The sequence below is a fragment of the Labeo rohita genome, chromosome 5, assembly GCF_022985175.1.
Source record: "Labeo rohita strain BAU-BD-2019 chromosome 5, IGBB_LRoh.1.0, whole genome shotgun sequence".
Lineage (NCBI taxonomy): Eukaryota > Metazoa > Chordata > Actinopteri > Cypriniformes > Cyprinidae > Labeo > Labeo rohita.
The window spans coordinates 21,308,621-21,324,581 of record NC_066873.1 but is presented as its reverse complement, the minus strand read 5'-3'; the positions used below and the strand labels follow the sequence as shown (position 1 = coordinate 21,324,581).

Here is a 15,961-nt window from a genome sequence, read left to right as displayed (position 1 = left end):
GACCATTCTGTTTTTGCTTTAAATGTTGAAATTAAACTATCTAATCTACATCAAAGGCTCATGGTACATGAAGCATACCATGTTTGTTTGGATTATGATTAAAATGCAGTGATTCTTATTCTAACTGATTCTTATTTATATAAACACATAGTCAGGGGTTAGAAAAAAGTGAAACCACCAGAATCCAAAAAAAAAAAAAAAAAAAAAAAAAAAAAAAAAAAACACACAGCACTGCTTTGAACTATTTGTTTACATTTAGATAGTACTTTAGTTTCTGAATTTGCATCTTTACAATTACTAAATTGTTTCATTTTACTTAAAAACAAGAAAAGTGTAAAAAGTTAACAAATCTAGTGATTTAGGAATTTTTAGTGTATGTATTTTCTGTTATTTGATTAGTTTCTCTCTCCTCATATACAGGTTTGTTAACATTGCTTCAACAAACACATTTTTTTCAGTTGTTGTCATTGGGTTTGTTGGATCAGTGTTTTATTAGAATTTACTGTTGACTTTTGGATTTTGAATCCTGGGAAACATTCAGTCCCTCTTATTTTCACGCTGCCTCAATAAACAGCACCAAGTTTAACACACTGATTCAATAAAACCCAACGACTATTGTGAGTTTGTACTGGTTGGGGCAGTTTGAACTAGCCTAACAACATTAAACACTTGCATAAACAACAAAATAAATCATTCTCTGTATTCCTTTTGCTTTCCATTCTTATTCAATACTAGTAGTAGTCCATTGTGTACAATGCTGTGTTGTTTCTCTGTCATGTAAAGTCAGTTTAGTGTTTGCTTTTATGAGGTACACATGGCAAAGTGCATGCAAACAGAAGAGTGTAATATGGTAATCAAATTAGCACAACACATCAAAGGTCCTGGCTTTTTACAGCGCCATTTTCAGATCACAATTCACAACAGCAAGAGCCAATACAATAAAGGGCTTGGCAGCGTGAGCGATGATCCTGGCAGAGGACTTTAGAGTGGAGCAGTGCTCAGTGAAAAACATCATATCACTCTAAATCCACTTTCACATTAAGAACATCTTCTGAATATTTATTCGGGAATGCTGATGAGATGTCAAAAGCAACCATAACACCTTTGCTGATGATGTGGGCTTTATATTAAGATGCAATTCTCTTTGCAAATTCAACTTGATCATTGACAATGACATTCACAAAGGTTCAAAGGTTTCAAAGTGAGATCATTTAAAATTGTTACAGTTGTCAGTAACATAACATTTACAAAATTAATAAATATAATCTGGTTAACAGATTGGTTAGTACACGTCTGAATAGACTGATATTTCACATATATTCATATTGGTAAATATAAACAGAATTGTATAATGCTTTCTACCTTATAAAGTAAAGTTGTTTAAATATAATTATATTGGTAACACTTTACAATAAGGTGTCATTTGTTAACATTAGTTAATGTATTAACTAACATTTAACAATGAACAATACATTCATTACAGTATTTATTAATCTTTGTTAATGTTAGTTAATAAAAATACAGTCATTCATTGTTTGTTTATGTTCACAGTGCATTAACTAAAGTTAACAATCAACTTTTGATTTTAATAATTCATTAGTAAATGTTCATTAGTTCATGTTAACTAACGTAGTTAACTAATGGTAACTAATGGAACCTTATTGGAAAGTGTTACAGTTATATTTATAATAATGGTTGTTAGAATATTTAAAAAAGTATTTTACACTGAAATAGATTGAGAGCTTTATTATATTTATTTTAATGGATTAAAACTGATAGTATAGACATTTGTAATTTCACAAAAGATTTCTATTTGAAATAAACACTGTTCTTTTGAACTTTCTATGCATCAAAGAATTATGGAAAAAAAAAGTTGTTTTCCACAAAAATATTCAAGTTTTCAGCTGCTGAAAATTCAGCTTTGCCATCATATGAATAATAATTTAAGCTATATTAGCTAAAATAGAAAGCTGTTATTTTAAGATACAATATTACTTACCTATTTGGGTCATTCTATAGAAATGTCCACTTTTGGTATGGCAAGATGTCTTAAAATGTATTTCTTTTTCTAACATTTAAACATAGACCACATTATTAGATTACCTTTGATTTTATGAATACACATAAATGACAGCTTAATGATTTTTTTTTTTAAATCTTTTTTGTGCATTTATTTACCCATAAGGAAGGTAACACCAGTGACAGTAACACCAGTGACAATTTTCATGAAAAATGCATTTTACAAAGTGGCTGCTGCAAGGTATCAAATCACATGTTGTCAGTCATAGCATAGTCACTAAATTAAGTAGTTTAATCCATTTGTATTCTAGTTTTTTACAGTTCCCTAACAATAAAGCAGGTCATACCAGTGACTTCAATTAAAAGCTTCATATGAAATCGTGAGATAAATGAGAAAATTTCTGATAACTGAAAAGAGACAGTGGACTTAACATAGGCCTTTCTTCATGGATCTTCAGGAAATAGGAAGACAGCAGTCAAGTGATGTCATCAGTGAGAGTTTTATTTCAAAATAAATGATTTTGTTAAACAGTAACACCAGTGACACAATTCCAGCCACTACTTTTATTTTATATTGTATATTTATTCATTTTATGTTTTATACCATTTACGTCATATATTTGATAGTTATGAATACATTATTGTATTTTAAATGGTAGAAAAACCTCAAAATAAAGCACTTTCCCTCTGTGCATCGCTGCAGGGACAAGCAGTTTTGTGATGCTTGGAATTAAAAATAATGAATTAAAAAACAAATTGATAGCTCAAGAAGGTGTAATTTGTTCAAATAACATATCGTTTCATTTTAAAACATAAAGAAATTGCAACCCTAAAGTGCTTTCAAGTGTAATATTTCTGTAAAGGCTAGAGACAAAATAGACATTTCCATAGAATGACCCATTCTTACATATTCGTATTTTCATGCAACTACTGTATAAAAGCATGTTTATAATGTTGTTAAACTTGTTGATGAATTCTAAAATGTAACTGTCTTTGCAGCTCATCTAAGATATGACAGGTAAAGTGGATGAAGACAATCAGTAAGTACTACTGAACAGTTAAATGGGGAATGGGGGATTTTGTTGGTGTTTTATTTTTTGCTTATGATCATATTTCTAAATATACATGCATTGTTGTTATGACATCTCTTAAATATTAAAAATAACGTGATACAATGGTTACACAAAGTTTTACAAATAGAATGAGAGACCATAAGATATGTTTATTTTTTTGTTGTTTACATGTACATTTTATCTATCTCTTTAACGTACTATTTTTCCTCCCAATTTACGATTTCATTGACACTGGAAGAAATTTCCACCACGTTGTAATTTGTAAACCAAGACCATTTTGGATCCATTTGGTTTGGATCCATTTGGTTTAAATCACATTGGTGAATTCCAGTATGTTCATTTTTGTGCTTGTGTTGTGACATCAAATCTTCCAAGAGTATGAAAATCATCCTTTAAAGTTCTTGCGAGCAATTCTGTGCTGCATCTCGGTGAGATGGACATGGAAGTGTGGATCTGACAGCGGCCCTGCCGTACTAAATAATTGAGTGGGCACTCAGCTGGCTGGGCAAACTTATTAACAGGGGAAAGGAAGCAGATGGTATGAAACTTGTCATCTGGCAAAACAATACAAAAAAAGTAAGAGAAATTAACTCAAGCAGTCATTGCTCCCTATGTTCTGCCACACACCCCTGCTAATGCATGCACACGTAATTCAACGCTCCTGAGTGTTTCGTACAACACTCGCAGGAGGTGGGATTGCTGTCCGTATCACAGAGGTATTCCCTGTTCACATCTGGACGTCTCGTTCCTCGTGTCACCATTAAACTTTCAAGCGGCGCGTGGCTGAAGATTCCGGGCGGTTGTTCCAGCTCCTGTTCTACATGCTCGGATCCCTGAAGAAGCACTGCTGGAAGGCAGCCATGGGCAACAGCGTGTCACAAACGCTGGATACGGAGTCTCCAGGTGCTGCCCTGGAAAAGACTCGTGTTCAGTTAGCACCTTGAGGGACTCTGAGCATGTTCACTTTCTTCCTGCATGAAACAAATTGATTGTGTTACAAGAACATTCATGTTCCCGTGAAGCACTTCTAATAGTCGAGGGAACTTCATAATGATATTCTAATACATTTTACGCATAATAGCATAACAGTTGCACAACTATTGTGCCAGCGGAGGAAGTACAACACTGTGATGCATTGTGATTTAAGGCCTTGCTTTTAATTGCAATTCAGATCATGGCAACAGTTCATCTAAAGTGCTGGTCTGAAAAGAAAGCCAGCCATGATGCTGACCCCCCTGCGCTACACCTAACCTTCACAGTAATTGCAATGCGCTCGCTCAAGCACAGTTTGGTTTACACCCATCCACAATGGTGCTTATGGAAATATCCCAATGTGTGTCACACATAATATCTCTTAATTAAAGAATAATTTCAAACGTCCACAATGCTGCTTTTCATGCAGACATGAAATGGCTCTTCTTGTCCCGAGAGACTTGAAGTGGTGTTTTTATCTGACTCTGGCAAAAGTGAGCGTGTGTTTTCATTATGTAGTGGGCCACGAGGTTGCTAATGGATTTAGAATTTTTGATTGGCATGAGTGTTTGCTGCATGTATACAGTTTTTGTTGAGTCGCTTTGAAAGCATGATGTTATTCACCTGCTTTGGGTGTGCTGCTGTTAATTATGAATTCAAATATTAGAAAACCATGATCTTTCATGGGGTTGTCTTTATCACGCAAAATATAACCCAAAAAGGTACGATTAATCACCACGCATTTTTCTTTCTGTTAAGAGAAATTTAAAGGAACAGTTCAGCCAAAAAAGAAAACTCTGTCATTATTACTCACCTTCATGTCATTCCAAACTCGTAAGACCTTCGTTTATCTTCAGAACACAAATTAAGATATTTTTTATGAAATCTGAGAGCTTTCTGACCCTGCATAAACAGCAGCACAACTATGACATTTAAGGTCCAAAAAGGTAGTAAGGACATCATTAAAATAGTCCATGTGACATCAGTGATTCAACCGTAATGGTATGAAGCTACAACAGTACTTTTTGTGTGCAAAGAAAACAAAAATAACAAAGTTATTCAACAATTGCTTCTCTTCCGTGTCTTTGACGCGAGTTCCATGACGCATACGTGTTCTGTCTATGCAGGGTTAGAAAGCTCTTGGACTTCAAAAAAATATCTTAATTTGTGTTCTGAAAATGAATGAAGGTCTTACAGGTTTAGAATGACATGAGAGTGAGTAATTAATGACAAAATGTTCATTTTTGGGCAATCTATCCCTTTAAGAATGTTGATTTGCAATTGCCAATATAATACGACCTCCTAAAAAATTATATATACATCCTCCCGGAGACATAAACACAGAAACACTATAATTTTTAGGTATTTATCGAGCTGCACGAGTGGTCAGGGACATGTCAGTCTCTCTCTGAGTTTGTGCTGATGAGACCTGACAAACAAACAAGGGTCTCTGCATGGCAGGAAGCCTTTTAACCCACTTATGAAAAAACAACATCAGCTGCAGTATTAGTAACTCTCTTCAGCTGCACCTTGAAGCTTCTGGCATTTTGACAGAAGTAAGTTTTTTTTTTCAAGGTTATATATTCATCCATACATTTGTACAGTAAAGGTGTCCGTTTTTTTTATACCAGCAATTGTTAGAAAGTATTTCATTTGACATGCATGCAGAGATCCTGATTTAATGCCTCATGCATCATTTGCAGAAGACATTCCTAGTAATAGACTATAAACTACCTGTGAAAGGTATTATATACCGCTGTCTGGTGAAAAGCTGGGTTTCCTCCACCTTTCTACAGTATTTCTACAAACACTTGTAATTTCTAATAATTCAGTAGGATATTAATAAGCAACACATTCTCGCTCCCAACTCGTCACATATTGACGCTTGGTCAGGACCCTTTGGCGTCACTTTTTGATGCACCCCTTTAGCGTAATTTTTCGACGTGCAGGGTACTTCATTGCTTTAAAAAAGAAACCCTTGGCGTCATAATGCTGACGCAAAAGGCACTGGGAATTTTATATTATTAAATTATATATTGGGTAATAATATTGTATATATTATAATATTGTATATATGTTGGGGTGTGATTTTTCAATGTAAACAGTCACAACTGTTTTATTTACATTACATTATTTACACATTTACAAGCATGTAACTCCTGCCCCTAAACCTACCATTTGTCAATAAAACACAAGATATAACAGGCAGATACAACTACAGTCATAATTTATTCAAAAAGTATTAATATTCCAAGTATTCCGAGGCAAAATTATTGATTCGTGAGAGGAATAGATGTGATCGCCATCTCTATCCGACGTAAAGCTCAGTTTGTTTGTGCGTAAATTAAAAAAATGCTGCCAGAAGAAGCGTTAGGTCAGCCTTGGTTGTAAAATGCCTGTGTCGTGACCGATTGCGTAATGCCAATGTTCGGGAGTATCTTTTTGAATTAAATGTAAGAGCGTTAACGGAGCGGGATCATTTACCCTGGTGAAAAAACCAGCATATGCTGGTAGGTATGTTTTGATGGTGGTTTAAGGTGGTCGTTTGCTGGTTTATGCTGGTCCTTTGCTGGTTTTTGCTGGTCATGTTGCTGGTCAAGGACGAGCATAAACCAGCAAAGGACCAGAATAAACCAGCTAAGGACCAGCATAAACCAGCAAAGGACCAGCTTAAACCAGCACCAAAACATACCTAACCAGCATCCCAGCATCAAAACATGGCTACCAGCATATGCTGTTTTTTTCACCAGGGTACAGCGATTTAAACCTTATGTTTTACCCTCTTCTTCGCATAAAGATATTTTATTGCTTTAGAAGACTCGGAATGCAACATGACTTGTTTGTAATGCTTTTATACTGCTTGTTTACGGTCAGTTTCTGCAATAAATACCTATGGCTGTACTTATATTTGCCTGTTACGTGTTTTATATTGTTCAGAAGTGGGTACGTTTAGGGTAGGGGTTGGGGTTAGGTGCTCCAATGAAAGTATAAATGTATGCATGCAAACCATTAAATAAAGGCAATCAATTGAAATCAATGGAGGACCCTGCACATCCCAAAGTGACGCTAAAGGGGTACCCTGAGCATCTGAAAGCGACGCCAAAGGGTCCTGACCAAGCGTCAATATGTGACGAGTTGGGAGAGAGAACGTGTCACCATGTCATCATATTGTGGTGGTGGAGGAGCAGGAAAGATTTGATGTATGTGCTGTTTAAAATGCTCATCAAATGCAAATTTGAGAAGCAAGCATGTGTTTTACTTTCAAGAAATGGGGAAAAGAACTACTGTACACCGTCGGATATTTGTTATTTATATCTGCACACTACAGTTAGATGTAACGTTAATATTGTTTAGTATTGTTCAGGTCACCCATAAAACCATAAAGCATAAACAAATATAAAAACAACGTTGTTTTTTATGCCACTAGCCATAGTTCCATATTGTTCATATTGCTCAGTCCATGTTGTTCTCTCCTGCAGCCATTCTTAAACACGCTGGCATCCTGCATGTTCTCATAAAGCATTTTATAAACCACTGCAGAGAGAATTGGAAAAGTTTCCCAAGACTTCCTGTGCAGGCTGTCATTAATTTAATTCACTTTAAAAGCAGAAATAGAGGAAGAGGCCCCCAGTAATCTTTCACTATTTTCAGGTGTTTCATTTGTGGAAGTTACTATGGAGACTATCTGCGGTCTTACTGATGTAGACTTTACTTAAAAGCTGTCATCGGGGGAAAGTCCATTTGTAAGTTTGTCTCCAGCATACTCAGAGGGACATGCACAGCTCCCCTTACAGGCCGTCTTAACTATTAGTCTAAACATAACATTTGTCAGCATGTCATTTCAGCACCTTAAAGCAATTGCTTTAAGTTTTTCGAACATGGCGTTAGAAGCCAAGGGTGAGGAGCGAGTCCTTTTTTCCCCAACAGGAGGATGTCTGTTCTTTATCAAGCTGCGCTCAGACAAAAAACATTCACCAGGCACCAAGTTACTGGACGTAGATTAAACTTTGACTAATCTATCAGGATTTCATTGTCTTTTAAAGAGATAGTTCAGCCAAAAATGAACACTCTGTCATTATTTTCTTCACTCCAACCCCAAATCCTGGTGATTTTTAAGATTTAAAAAAACACACACACAAAAAGATACAAATCTATCATATTGCTTTAAAAGACTTGGACACCTTTTCCTGTTATTTGGAAAAGATATGCCTAAAGATGTTTCAAAACATCCATGATGAACCACAGAAAAATAGAGCATGTTTGGAGGGCAAGCTAATAATGACACAATTTCAGTTTTTTAACTTTTCTAAAAGAGTTAAATTAAATAGTCAAACCAAAATGTAAAATTTCAGTTTATTTGTTAAATTGTGTCAGAACAAATTCATCTTAATAATGTCAGATAAATTTGATAGAAAGGTATAACAAAACATGGTCAGGTCAAAGTGTCAAATCAAATTTTTGGACCTAAATTTTTATCATTTTTACTGGTAGTCCAGTGTTTGAAGATATATTTTTGGGTATAATATGTCACAGTTTGTTTTGCTATCCTCACTTACATAATGAACTATAATGTCCTGCACCTACTAGTAAAAAATACTTCAAAAATTATATCTGGTGTCTGAATGATTTTTGGTTTGACTAGCTGAATTAATGTGTTTATGGTGCTGTTGAAAAAAAAAAACACAACTGCTTTTTTGTATTTTGGGACAATAAATGAATAAACACAGTATAAATTTATTTAAAAAGCCTCTAAAGCAAAAAGAACTGAGCTGTAGAGCACCTCCAAACCCTCACAAGCCATATGAGAGGATCAAGACAGTGTTCATTCCCATCACTCCTCTTATAGCCAGTTGTTATGTCTCACATCCAGCTGTTGCTTTCATCTGCTGGTTGACATGGCTTTGAGACTAGACAGCAGCATGCTCGCCTGCTTAAACGTATTGCCTTCCATTAGTCTGATATAGCCTTAATACTGTTGTTTGTTATTGATATAAGACATATAAGACATACTGTACATATGTTATTCAGTAAATAAATTACTTTTGGCACAGGGTGGCATTTCTGTTACGCAGCCCACCTCAAATAAACATTTGTCTTTATTTCTAAAAGAGCAATGCAAAATGTTAAAACAGTTAATTAAATAATAAATAGTTCAAAACGCTAATATGACATAATAATGTCAAATATTCAATATAAATGATACGTTTATCTTAAGAAACAGTAACTTTTATTGATGTGATGATATAGATATAAAAGACAGACGTCCACAGTTGTGAGAAGTGTGAGATATTAAGAACATATCAGTAAAAGCCCAGCACTATCATTCAGTGTTGCATTTGACATTTCAGATTCAACAGTCCTGCGCACATATACATAATTACCCCAGCAGTAATAGCGCTTCTGCATTAACCAAACACCATTTCCAACTGCCTCAGCCATTTTCACTTTGAATTTTCTACTTAGTCTGATGGTCTGATTTTGAATCAAATGAGAGGAATGCTCTCGACAAATGCAAATGCATAAGATTAAGGCACACCGGACATTCGAGGACTATAACCTTTTAGTGTTATTCTCACATTTTCAGTTTTGAATGAGCTCATTTGAACTCAATTTAAAAGAAGCTGCACAACTTTGTTGAACTTGAGACTTACATTTGAGATCATCTCCATTTAACACATATGCAAAGTGCAGATTTGTTCTGTTTATGTATGTATCTGTTTATATATTCACATCTATTTATTTAATGTTATTAAAAACTTTTAACTGTGTCTGTTGCATAATCAAAAAGCCATAATCACTAATTAAAGCACAGCTTTTCAAAAGTATAAACAATTCTGCTCTAAACCGTTTAGTCAACTAAACAATAAGTTATAAAGTCTAATGTTGTTTATTTATCCTCAGCCTCAAGTGCAATCAATTAATCTGTATGAATAATAATCAAGTCAACTAATTATCCAAAGGAGAAGGGTTAGCCTTTCTCTGACACTTAGGAGACATGTTTGCTCAAGCTGTTTCAGACATAATCAATATCCAAAATTCATAAGATGAGCTACGGTCATCAAGCAATGTCTCCCTTTTGTTTATGATATAGTGTATAATTTTATTTACTGAGGTAAAAATGTTTGGTTTTCAAAAACTCCTTCCCTCTCACAATATATGTGACCCTGGACCACAAAACTAGTCGTAAGTAGCACGGGTATATTTGTAGCAATAGCCAACACTGTATGGGTCAAAATAATCAATTTTTCTTTTATGCCAAAAATCATTAAGATATTAAGTAAACGTTCCATGAAGATATTTTGTAAATTTCCTACTGTAAATACATCGAAACGTAATTTTTGTTTAGTAATATGCATTGCTAGTACTTCATTTGGACAACTTTAAAGGCATTTTTCTCAATATTTAGATTTTTTTGCACCCTCAGATTCCAGATTTTTAAATAGTTGTATAAACCATACATCAAAAAAATAAAATAAAATAAAATAAATAAATAAAGAAAGAAGGTCACATATTTCAATGTGCTATGTCTCATTCACTTTCTTTTTAATTTTTAATCATATTTTTGTCCTGTTTTGGAGGGAGGAGATATTTAGGATGTTTTTGTGTATATTTTTGTGTAAAGATATGACTGTATCATTCAGTGATGACCTCGCTGGCATTCATATTTTGTTAAGCCCATTGTGTGAAATGCTTTGGCTGTATAGATGCAAACAAGAAAATGCATGTAAGGTTCTCTGAAGACCAAGCGTTCTGAGAGGTATTGTACCCACAGCACACAAAAGAGACTTAGGGGTCATTCTCAGGTGATCGACATTCAAACCTACTGCAATTTTTTCTCTCTTTCCCAGGCACACGCATCTTCTATTCATCATATCAGCTTTAAGAAACTGTCACTATTTGCATTGTAATTTGACACATGAAGGTGGGGGCTGAAAATGTACGATTCTTATACAAGTATGGAAATTATGGGAATCTACCATATTTCATCTTTGGGGATCAAATTATATAGACACCCTAAGATAGAGAGATAGCAATGCTAAGCCTGACAGTCACATTACAGGCTGACAGTGAAAATGGTTCCTGTCACTGAACAATGTTTCAGACCATTCCCAAGGTAAAAAGCATATAGATGGATTCACCTAAACTCAAGGCTACTTCTCTGGGATTTAATAGGCATTGAATCTCTTCTTTAGTTTACTAAATACAAGGCAACACTTGTCCTCATCGGCTTAAAATGTACAGCATACATCTATAAATTTCTCACGGCTGTGATCTGAATCTAAACATGTAGACTGTTTGGACAAATGGCACGTTAAAATTGAAAGAGCAAAGCGCATGTCTGAGATGCTATTCAAAATAGTGATGGTTACGATGGTAATTATTCTATAAAGATATTCTGTAATGCAAAACAGTGGGTGGTTTATTATGATTTCTTAAGAAAAAAGGAAACATATTAGCAAGCATGTGTTACATACATTTCTATTAGCCAACCATCACAACACTAGCAGGAATCTGGTGGTTCAAAAACATTTTTCTTTACCTTACTGCATTAAGTGTTTGTGATAATTAAGAAAATAAAAACTCACACTAAGCAAGCCCTTGTAGCTTATAACATTGTCCAAAAAATTAATGCATTTTTGGTTAAAGTAGGAGTAACAACAGAATCTTTAATAACAGAGCGTGTGCATGGGGTGTATTTGGCTGACTTCAGAAGAAAACCCAAACACATAAATATGTATAATTATCTCAATTATTCTCATGGACCTCTTTTTCATATAAAGGGTTTTCGAAAAACAAAAAAAAACAGCAAGGCAAAACAACAACATAATTAAGCCCCCCCTTCACCCCCACCCAACCCCATCCCATCACCCGCTGCCCCTGTCATATTTAGATCAGATTAGCTGTCCCTTTTTGCTGTCTGTTGTCTATCCTGCTTATAGTGTCCATTGTCTGTCACCAATATTTAGTCTGCTGTGAGCTCTATGGCATCAGGAGGTCACTGTGGACTTTCTATGGAAAGATACTATTGCACATTTGCAAAAATTGAAAATTTAGTTTCTGAGACTCTATTTAATAATATGTAATATAAGTAATAAATAAATGTTTTTCTTTTAGAAAGGAATTAGTGTTAAGAATAATACGATTAACTTGTTCTTTTGAAAAACGTTTTATTTTGAAAAGAACATTTTACTATGCATGCATGAAAAGTAACGTTTATTTTATGTAGTTTACAATATTAAATGGTTGAAGGAGCTAGGCGACAGTCTGACAGTCTGTGCTAACATTTCTGCTGGGTTGTGAATCTAACGCAGAAGGGCATCTTGATCTGTGCCCCTTTACGCATTGTGGCCGCCTGGATGCTTTCAAGCAGCCGAGTTTTCGTGATCAGATTATGAATTGTACTTAATCCTCCCCCGATCTGCCGACGTCTTTCTTGGTTCAATATTACTAATGTACATTCTATTGGCTGCTTTTGACAGATGTCTAGATCTCCCTCAATCCGATTCCACATAATACTTTCACTGCTATTAAATCCACACTGGTGGCCTCTTTGGGATCCGTGCTATCTGAGGACTGGCAGTGATACTTGTTCTGTCGGGGCTATAGATGTGCTTGGACCGGGGCACTGCTTGATATTTTTCGCCGTGATACATGCGTTTGCAGACTCAGCTTCTTGCTTTTAGCAACGCAGAGATTTCCAGCATTTTGCGCAAATCGATATGAGGGAAACATAAATCTGCCAGCATGTCAAGACGAATGTAAATAATGATTCAAATGGAACAGAACATGTTCCTTTTCTTGTGCAAACAGTCGCACAATATATACAAAAAAACAAAACAACAACAATTCTGAATATTCTACCGAATATTCTAAACCTGCTAAACATAAATGTATACAATTAATTTTAATATTATTAGTATTAGGCTATTGTTGTAGTTGTTAATATATTAACAACAGCTAATATTATTTCATAATATTATTATTAGGCTACTACTATTTCATTTTACTATTTCCAGTTTATTAGTTAATATTTAACTAACAAAAGTAATTATTAGTATATTAGTTATACAAGTACACTTCAAACTTAAATCCTGAGCGGCACAAAATACTATAATAGACTATGCACATTTATGTAATAGCTATTCTGACAGTATCAGCCTTAATATTAACTGTTCTTTGGGTGTCCTGCTAACTTCAAAATATTATTATTTAGCTTTCACAACATATTCCACCCTATTATAATATTAGTCTATTTACGCGCGCTCAGTAAAGCCGTGCCTCCAGGTAGGTTATTTGTATTTACTTTCATTTTTCATGTTTAAAATTATTTAAATAAATATGTTTAAAGAATGATTACAAACGATTTTTATGGAAATTCTAAAGAAAAAAATAAAGATTCCTATTATGAAATATTGATATCTGTTATGATTAAATAATGAGTCGCGTCCCCTGTCAAAATATATCTATTTACATTACTCATTACTATCACTGTTTCAGACTGCGCAAAAAATACACATTATCTATCATTTTTTTCACAACATAGTCAAACATTTTTTTTTGCAATAATATCTAAACAGATTTATCACTCTCTTAAAAAAAAGGATTACGTTATTTGTCATTTTAATTTAAAAAGTTTAGTGCAGAACATGAAGTAAATAAGAAAAAACTAAAAGCGCGTCTTAAACAAAATTTAGAAAAACAAATTATAAGCGAACAAAATTTCGAAGATTGATGCAAGATGAAGAAACGCAGAGGTTTTCCAACTCATATTCAAAATCTCTATTTTCTCTAGAGGCAGGCATACATACTGTGAGAAACGGGAGTCGGTTTGGCTGGCTGTCCTCCTGTTTTCACAAATGTCCCAAACAGTCGTTGACAAGTCGTCTTGTACGGACACATAATTTGTGTCATGTGCAGGTGGCCGATTGTGTGATATCCGACAGGAGCATCTCAATGGTGAAGTCTCACTCCAATTAGGGTCCCCTTTAAGAATTTCATGTTAGCCAGACGTTCAAAGCCACCAACCGCCAACATAAAAACAAAACATGTAGCGCATAGAAATATATATATATATATTTTTTTTTTTCCCGCCCATTTACAGCCTTAACTTTAATGTAAATGAACGCAAACTGCAATGACTCAGTGCAGAAGAAATGTGGGTTTTGGGTGACAGTTGTGTCTGCGTGTGAGCAGCCTGTGTCATGTAGTAAGTGCTATATTTCCCCCTGGTCAAAAAGGCAAAACATTAAGAGAAGGTGTTGTAACAATCGATTTTGGCATGAATTTGCTTGATGTGTGTTGTCGAAATGAAAGTCTAACTGCAACCTTATTACTAAAAAGCAGATTGGGTGTTTTAGTTTGTCACAACCGCGAACTCGTCTGCCATCTAGCGATAAAGCAAAATGAAGACGACTTTTCTTGTCAAGTTATTGTAAACTACTCTACTGCCATCTTGTGTACTAGTATGAACATAACATGCTCTCTGGAAGCCCTGATGAAAAAACCAGCATATGCTGGTAGGTATGTTTTGATGCTGGTTTAAGCTGGTCCTTTGCTGGTTTTTGCTGGTCATGTTGCTGGTCAAGGACCAGCATGAACCAGCAAAGGACCAGCTTAAACCAGCACCAAAACATACCTAACCAGCATCCCAGCATCAAAACATACCTACCAGCATATGCTGTTTTTTTTCACCAGGGAGGTATCATCTAGCCCTCGAGAAAAGCTGATTTAGAAAAAGAAGTGACAAAAATCCCATGTATTCAAATTTTTTTTGTAGCTTTAATTACATTCATGGAAACATTACAATGTACTACGCTGCATTTGAGTGGCGATAATTTTGTCATTTGGAATATTTTTTTAAATATTGGTTTAATGCTAGATTTTATTCTTTATATCCATTTAAAAACACTGATTATTTAGGCACGGGGGTCTGGTGGTATTCTTGTGCAGGCAGGTGGGCTCCAACGATGCCTTGATGCTGGTGGGCCTCTCAGATGATGTTTTGCTAGAGAGGAGGGTTCCTAATGATATGTCTTTGAGGGGGAGGGGTTTCCGACAATGTGTTGTGGTAGTGCTGTTGAAAGGTTTGATGATGCCATTTTTCCAATATTATCTGCATCATGCTCAAGAACATCTTTCATTGTTTTTACAATAGCTCTTACTAAGTGTTTGTTTGTGGACGGTGAGCTAAGTGCACATTTAGCTGGTTTGCACAACCTGAAGGGATATGATGACCAAAAAAATATTTTGAGGAAAATTGCACATCCTGTTGTTCATTGACAGAACTGATCATCTAATTCAGCAGGTTCTCTTTTTAAAAATGTTGCTTATGCCTAGGAAAGTGCTTTTGTAGCATTTAAATAATAAATGATCTGTGAGGTGTTTTGAGCTGAAATTTCATAGACACGTTCTGGGACACCTGAGAATATTTCATCTTGTCAGTAGGGGAATGACACCTTTAAAATAAAATATGAATAGGGTTAGGGTGGGAGTGGCGATGGATGGTGATCCATCTGTCTAGCTATTCTCCAGATTGCTTGTCCTCCGTATGTAGGGTCGCAGGACACCCTGGACAGATGGGCACAGTCCATCACAGGTGAACTAAATTTGACAGGAAAAGGTATTTTCAGGTCAGCCATTTAGTAATCACTTTTGTCAGATAAGAATGTATATGTCAAATTTTACTCAGGCACAGCAGAGTCTAGCAACGCCCTAGTTCACAAAATTAGGAAAATCGCTTGATCACTGGGAAAGAGAGTAGAACATATAAAATCTGGAATTTGGGGGTGCAAAAAAAGAAAAATCGAAATATTGAGAAAATCTCCTTTAAAGTTGTCCAAATTTAGGTCTTAGCAATACATATTACTAATCAAAAAATATGTTTTGATATATTTATA

The 15,961-nt window shown here is 35.0% G+C and overlaps 1 long non-coding RNA gene across 1 annotated transcript; it reads right to left on the bottom strand.

Annotated features, from left to right (window-relative positions):
• Window positions 1–2,503: 2,503 nt before the first annotated feature.
• LOC127165768 (uncharacterized) lies at window positions 2,504–14,346 on the bottom strand. The gene is made up of 2 exons (XR_007827813.1): window positions 13,874–14,346; window positions 2,504–4,063 (listed from the first exon to the last, which is right to left on the bottom strand). It is a non-coding gene; the product is annotated as an uncharacterized LOC127165768 (long non-coding RNA).
• Between the last annotated feature and the right edge of the window lie 1,615 nt (window positions 14,347–15,961).